This window comes from Desmodus rotundus, chromosome 13 (assembly GCF_022682495.2).
Source record: "Desmodus rotundus isolate HL8 chromosome 13, HLdesRot8A.1, whole genome shotgun sequence".
NCBI classification, from domain to species: Eukaryota; Metazoa; Chordata; class Mammalia; order Chiroptera; family Phyllostomidae; genus Desmodus; species Desmodus rotundus.
Window position 1 is genome coordinate 15,126,331 of NC_071399.1, and position 7,745 is coordinate 15,134,075.

Genomic DNA, 7,745 nt, shown 5'->3' on the forward strand with positions numbered 1-7,745 from the left:
TCAAGAGATGATGGGCGTTGTTAGATCATTCATCAGAGAGTTAAATCCACTCACTCACTCACTCACTCATTCAGCACATTTTCATGAAGAAAACAGACTCTAAGCAATGCGCTGGTGATACAGCAATGAGCCAAACGGATGTGTTTGCACTTTCTGAATCAAACAATATAAAGGGTTGTGTGTGTGTCAATGACAGAGCCAAACAGGATCACACATTTCTGATGGCAAATTGTGACAAGTACTCAGAAGGGATGATGCTGTATAAGGTCACAGAGTAGGGGGCCCCATCCTGTAGACAGTCAAAGAGGTCTTCCCTATGAACAGACATGGCCGTTTCCACCTTGCAGAGATGGCAAGGATAAGGGTCAACCGCTTGGAAGGTGGGGCCTGAGACAGAAGCAGGATGTGGGAAAGGGTATCTGTTCTGCTGCGGCTTTAATGTCATACTTTGGAGGATCAGGATATTTATTGCTGTGGGAAAAGCTAAATTCTAGTGCTTTTCCTGGCCCAGGAGTAGCTGTCCTCTGGCATCACAAGGATGGGTATGGAGGGAATACAGATGATGCCAGGGGGAGGCTAGGGGCCTCGGGGAAGACTCCTGGGGGAAGATGATGGGGGCAAATGGGAAGGTGCCAATAGGATCCTGGGGCAAACACAAGGAGTGCTGGACTGAGGGTGGGGAGAACCGAATCCTGTCCCTGACTAGCAGTCTTAGTGACAGATGAGAAAACTAGGGTTCAAAAAGGTGGTGTTTCCCAGGACGCACACCCAGTAGGTGGTAGGACTTGGAGTGAAACCCAGGACTTTTTATCCCACGCCACAGATGGAAGATTTGAGAAAGTAACTGCTAAGGTTCCTTCCAGGTCTAAAGTTTGATGTTACGAAAGATTCCTGTGGTGGAAGGAAGGAAGGAAGGGAGGGAGGGAAGGAGGGAAGGAGGGAGAGAGGGAGGGAGAGAAGGAGGGAGGGAGGGAGGGAGGGAGGGAAGGAAAGAAAGAAAGAAAAGAGGGAAAGGTGAGGTAAGCAAGGGAGCAAAGAGAGAAACAAACAGATAAAGAGACAGAAATAAAAAAGGAGAAAGAAGCTAAAAGAAAAGAAACTAATCTTAAATTCTATCTATGACTTTCAACTCTGGAATATGTACCATTTAATCATGTATAGAACCATTAAAGTCCACATGAGGCCACCAATCCAGCGCTCTGCCCCCACCCCACCCAAAGGGCAGTCCCTAGGAGAGAGGCAGAACTTCACTATATTATCATGATGGTTACTTCAGCCAATGCTGGATTATCCGTGCCGAATACAGGGTGAGCCTCGGAGACGTGAACCCCTCAGAGAATCCCAAACGTTCTGAGTCCTTAGCCCCAGTATCCTCGCAGCTCCAAGGGCAGCCAAGCTGGAGGTTTCTGCTGAGCTTCATTCTCTTAACCACTTCCAGGCTATAGTTTGGAGCCTATAAATTAAGAAATTAGAGAGAACACACAGCAAAGGAATGATTTACTTTGCACCTAGGACAGACAGCGGGTGAAATCACCGGGCTGAAATTAGGGTCTGGAGCCCGGGCAACGTCTTGTCTTTCATTACTTGAGCCAGGCCCCTCTTTGGCTGCTCCAGGTAACTCTGAGGCAAACTAGCTTGTCCTCAAGGCCTTTTCGTCCTTCCCGAAGCCACACGACCGAAGACACGGTTCTTCGTGCCAAGGTCTGCTTCACAGACCCCCCCCCCCCCCGCCGCCACACACTCACACCGTTTTTCTGTTTACACTTTCGTAAAAAATTGAAATGTGTTGCCAGTTAAACATAATATCAAAGGCCCCAAGGTGTTTATTTCTGTTTCTCTCTTAGAGGAAAGGAATCACGGTAAAAATAGCACTTTGCGGTTCCAATGGAATTTAAACATTTTTAAAATAAAATGTTGGGAAGAGACCCATCCCCTCCTCACCAAAAATCCTATTTATTTTATAAAGCAAATGTTAAAAGAAATAAAAATAAAAAGGATCTGCTTTTTCCGTGGAGTAGTCAGGCGTGTCATTGAAACATCCTATTAACAATACACAGCAACAGCCTCTGGGCCCTCTGGTGTACAAAGAGAAAGCTGGTATCTAAATTTGAGATGCTCTGATGCGACACTACATACAAAAATAAACTTTCTATCAAAATAGCACAGTAGTAGCACACCTATTTTTAACCAAAGTTAAAGGAAAACAGAAGTATCTTGTTCACAGTTATCCCAAATTCCATCATTCAAGACTTTTCAAGTGCCAGAGGAGTATCTAGAAATGAACAGATCAGAAAGTACAGTGGATTTACAAGAGGGTCAAGAGACAAGGTTTATGATTAAAATTCTGTTCGGGTTCTTGGTACAGCAGACGGAAGTGTCATCTGGAATTAAACAGATTTACTGGTAAGGATCTTTAGTCCTTCCTTTGTTGGATTTTACAGGTTGTGATTGGACTCTTTTTATGAATGGTAAGGGTGAGAGAGAAGGCAGATTTGGAAACTGCAAGTATTGGCTATTTGAACACTTAGCCATAACTTAATGAAAAAGCCTGAGAGGTGTCTGTGTATCAATGAATTGGGAAGAAAGCTGCTGGCTTGCTTTGTTAATTGCTTCAGGACATTTCTTTTAAAATAAGCTGCTTTAAGAGGAACAGAGGGGAAATCTGCCACCTAGTCTATAGGCAGTGACCTCAGAGAGAGCTTCTGATGCCCCAAAGTACGGGAAAGGGCGGGAGGGGAGAGGTCAACGACTGTCAGAAATTTGACCAACCTAGAATAGGAAAGGAATCAGATGACCTGGGGCCGGGGTGGGGGGGGGGGGTTTATCTTCATTGTTACCTGCATTTCTCTTTCTCACCCAGGAAATCAACCCCTGTACTCTTTGCAACTACTGCCTTGGCTAACTAATTCTATTTTATTAACTGATAAAATGAAAGTTACTGTTCTAAATTCATAGCAGGTGCCTTATTCTTTGCTTTGAGTCAAACCATCCCCTATCAGAATGTCCCTTGGCGTACTAGAAATAATTGACTTTAAGGTGTTGCTCTTGTTTTTTCCAATGTGTAATGTCTTTATTAATTTGATTGTTAAACTGCTACTGCTAGCAATCATTTTACTTACATAAAGTTGCATTTCCTTTGTAGTTCACGTGTAATTTTTCAATTGAGTGCATTTTATATTAAGGATGGATTTTGCATGTTTGGGTCAATGAAAGCTATGTCTTACTTGATTTATTCTTTTTTAAAAAAATTTTATTGTTATTCAATTACAGTTGTCTACCTTTTCTTTGATTTATTCTTTAAAAATAAAGTTCCCTGAATATTTGATGCTGTCTAAAAGAAAAAAAAGGTAGTCAAGAGAAAAAATAAGGTCAGCTCTTATCAGTACACAGACTACTTGAAAGAAAACTGGACACTTTGTGAGGAGCGAGGGACCCTATTTTGGGGACTAGGCCATTAGAGAGCATTTCTGTTCAGAGATGTCATCTGCGTGTCATGGAATCCTCGGTCTCGTATGTAATGTAACACTGGATATGTTGGGTCTTGTCATTTAGTTTAGAAAATCTATTGTCCTTTTTGCTGCCAGCATCAGTTTAGGGCCCAGACACATGTCTGTTTATCTTAATGACTCATGATGGGCATGTAAACTCTGAGTTTGTATTCACACTTCTGAATATGTTTAGTTATTAGCTTTCAAAGTTAACAAGCTCTTTCAAGTTTCCAACTACTTTGCAAAGTAATATTTTATTTCACTTTCTCCAAATGCTGTCAAAGGTTAAATCCCACATCCCCCTGGGGCTCCACGCAAGCAGTTCATGTTCTCGCACCGCTTTTGCTGCAGGTTTTCCTTAAGTCGCTCTTGGTCTTCCCCTAAGCTTCAGGACACGCATTCATTCTCGACAGGCCTCCTTAAATCTGTCTTCACTGCCAGGATGCATTCACCCTACCAGTGCGTTCTTCCTTCCTGATTTACTATTTTAGGCAGTGCTACCTATAAAGCTCACCCCTCCCAATTGCAATTTCACTCATCCTTCAAAGTTCACCTCTGGGTCATTTTCGGCACTCCCCCACTTTGATCTTTCCCTCTTAGTCCAATCCAATCTGGACTCCTACACCATTTACGTGGGTCTTTTCATGTAACTTCCACGCCTCCTTTCATTGTTTTTAACCATTTCATAGGTTCCTCTCTTCTCTTGCTTTGACAGCAAGAGCCCCAAGGTCAGATATCTTGATTCAAGCTCCTCTTAACCTGCAGGGGTGAGCTTTGCATATCAGAGGAGCCATACGCTGTGTTTGAGAGTTTTTGACGGTCTCCCTGTCAATCTTTGTCAAGCAAACATTTTATTCCAAGACTGATCTCTTGCTAACTTTATCCTCCACTTGGATTACATTGGTGGTTATCTGGACGTGCGAAGACACCTGGAATAACTGGGAAAGCTGGTTATTGCCGTTTGAAGAAGCAGAAAGGAGATTCAGTGGGTTATCATGCTGGTGGATGAAGATCACGCAGTATATTGAGCATCTAGAAATTCCATGGAGACTTTTGACTAAGAAGTCCATGATGTCTTTGTGTGAAAGAAGGAGAAATAAATCAACTGTGCAGAATCTGAGGCATTTCTTGACCCCAAGGCGTTATTATTCATTCTAAATTAATTTACTGGCCTCCTGGACTTTATGTACTGTATCAGTCTCACAGGTTTGTCCCGTCCCGGAGAGTAAGACTAATGTCCAGGGTGCTGATGGAGTCTGGGTTCTCTGCCCTGGTCAAACCTACCCTACTACACTCCTGGTGCTCACCACCACTTTCCTGGCCAAGGGCCTCATCTTTCCCTTAGGCCATTTCCACCTTTACAAGCTCAGTGCTCCACCAATAAGGTGACAGATAACTAAAAAAGTCAGTACAATCTTAGCCTCATGGTAATGTAGGGTGATGACCTCCTGGGCAGAACTGAAGGGTAAGCAGAGCCAAAAGTCTGCACACTGTTCATAAGAAAGAGTAAAAGGCTGAAAGCTGGATCACCCAGAAAAGAAGATTTGATGCAGAGAGGGAGCTGCAGGATCATATTTTCATCCATACATGTTAGGAGGTTATGTGAAAGTGGAACTTGTGTGTATGAATGCTAGAGACTAGTGAGGTTAAGCTACAGGGAGTCACGTAGTTTTAAAAACAGGAGGAGTTGTATTGTAATGTGATGAGTGCACCCCCAACACTGGTAAGACATAAGGACTTGGGTTCAGATCAAGACAGAGATTCCTGCATTGCATGAAATTAAAAAGTAGGTGCTTTCTAATGATATACAGAAATCACTTTGATGGTTTCCAACTCATTTATGTTCTTCCCGAGATGTAGCACCTGTAAACAAATGAGATTCCAGCTTCACACATAGAGATGCATTGAGACTTTTTGCAAGGGCAGGATTTGGTGGGAGGGTGAGGGAGAAGAGAGGGTCAATGTCAGTGCTGATGTCTTCATTCTAGTGGGTCTTTCTTGAACACATGGTGGTCATTCAGAAGGCAGTGCCAAATTTATTCCCTCCTTCACATCCAGGATACAACTCAATACATACACCAGGATGTTAGACATTTAAAATTTGAAAAGCAATGATTGGTTGCTCTGAACATGTCCAGCTGTCCTTTTATACCAATTTACAATGGCGAGGAGTAGCAAGAAATTAGACTTTTGGGTAATTATTATTTGGAGAAAAAGTACCATTTACGGAGTGATTTTTAAGCATATGTCACATTTAATCTCTAAAAAAATTCTACAAGATAAGCCTTAATTATTATTCCAATATTAGAGTTGGAGAGAGCAAGCAACTTACTCAAATTCACATAGCCAGTAAGTTATTGAGCTTGTATTTGAATCTGAGCCAATCTGATGCCAATCCCTTTCCACAGAATCTCATGGTCAGCTCCTAATCATATATCCTGCATATTTTTAAAATATTGAAGGTAATGTTTAGAGAACCTGTCACTTTAGGAAGAAATGGCTTGGTTTCACAAGGGTGAAGCAGCCTTTGCTAACTGGGTTTTGCAATGCACAGGCATGGGTTTGAATATCAGGTCCGCCCCCTTAATAGCTGAGTGCCCTTCAGCAAGGTGTCTAGGCCTCTGTACCCTGATTCTGACAAATGGGAGTGCTAATGGCACCTTGCTCAGAGGGCTGCTTTTAATAGGACACGAATCAGTGAAAAACCAAGGACTAGGGAAGCACCATAGGAGACAAGCAGACTGTTCCTTGGAGGCCAGACTTACCGATGACAGCAGCACTATTACTGGCTCCAATTGATTTCTTTGCAAAAGGTTGTTCTCTGTAGATGGTTCTGATAATCTTGCCATCTCCCCCGCTTAGCACGGTGCTCAGATGCCCAATGCCTGATTCATGGTGACAGAGGTGAGTCCAGTGCATGGTCTGGCTATGGGAAGAAAAGAACACTTGCTCATAATACAGACGGAGGTGATAAACAACCTTGGTAATAACAAAGCGGTGTATTTGTCTGTGGATCTCAAAGCCAAGTACAGACTGCCATCCCAATGCCAGTTAGCAGTGCATCTGGGCTGCAGAGGTGGCTTTCCTATGGCGAGGAAACAGCTTGTATTAATGATCTCAGTCTGCAGAGAAGAACACAGAAGTCACACCTCGCAAATCAGGGGCAAGCTTGACGCTAGGAAAGGAGATCTTTAAGTTCTACTCTGTCACCAGGTCAGTTTCTCCAGCCATCACTGGTGCAATTTGGGGTGTTCCCTTCCATCTAGAAAGACCTAGAGGCTCTGACTTTTTCTCCCATCCCCAACAAGCCTCTTGTCAAGCCTCCTACGTCGCTGTCCCTCATCTTCTTAAGACAGTTAGGGTTTCTTCATACTGTTTCTGCTACCAGCCCCTGCCTTTGATGCCAAATGCAATTTTGGCTAGGACTTTGAGAGACACACCACTCACCTGACACTCCTTTGCAACTTCTGCTGGCAACCCCATCTCTCCTGCTTCTTTTCTTTTTACCTCTTGAAGGCAAACTTAAAAACTTGTCTTTTTCTTTGTTTCACTGGTACTATACATTCCTGAGGTGCAGCCCAGAAACAGATAAAGGGAAACCAAGCGAGCTTGGCTGGCGTTCCTTTCGTGCCCTCCCGGAGAAATTGTACCGGCTGGAATGGAAACGGGGCTCCTCTTCCCGGGAGAGGGACCTTCATGCAGCAAGGTTTATACTCACTGCACATTTTCAACCTTCAGACAGACAGTGAACGTGTGCAATAAACAAACAAAAGCTCTGGCAGAGAATATTTAGAATTGGATGGAGAACAGAGTGTGCGGCCTGCTGGTTACCTTCCAAGCCTCTTGCACAGGGTTCTGACTTCACTCTGAAGGGAGCGCTGCCAGCGCATGCAAGGTCGGGGAGGCTTATAACTCCCATTGTTTTTCCTTGAAAACGCTTTGCAGAAATCACGGTCTCTCTCTCTCTCTCCAGACATTTGCATTACCATACATCTTTCTTTAGAAGATGTGTTTATTGAGGCATAATTTATGTACAGTGAAGTCACCCTTTTTAGCTGTTGCAGGTCTATGAATGTTGACGAATGTAATGTATACTGTCATGTAACCACCACCACAATCAAGATACAGAACAGTTGGGGGGGTATAGAAATTCCCTTGTGCTACTTCAAGGTCTACCCCTAGCTGCCATCTCTATTGCCTGGCAAACGTCGATCTGATTTCTGTCCCTTTTTAGTTTTGCCTTTTCCAGAAAATCGT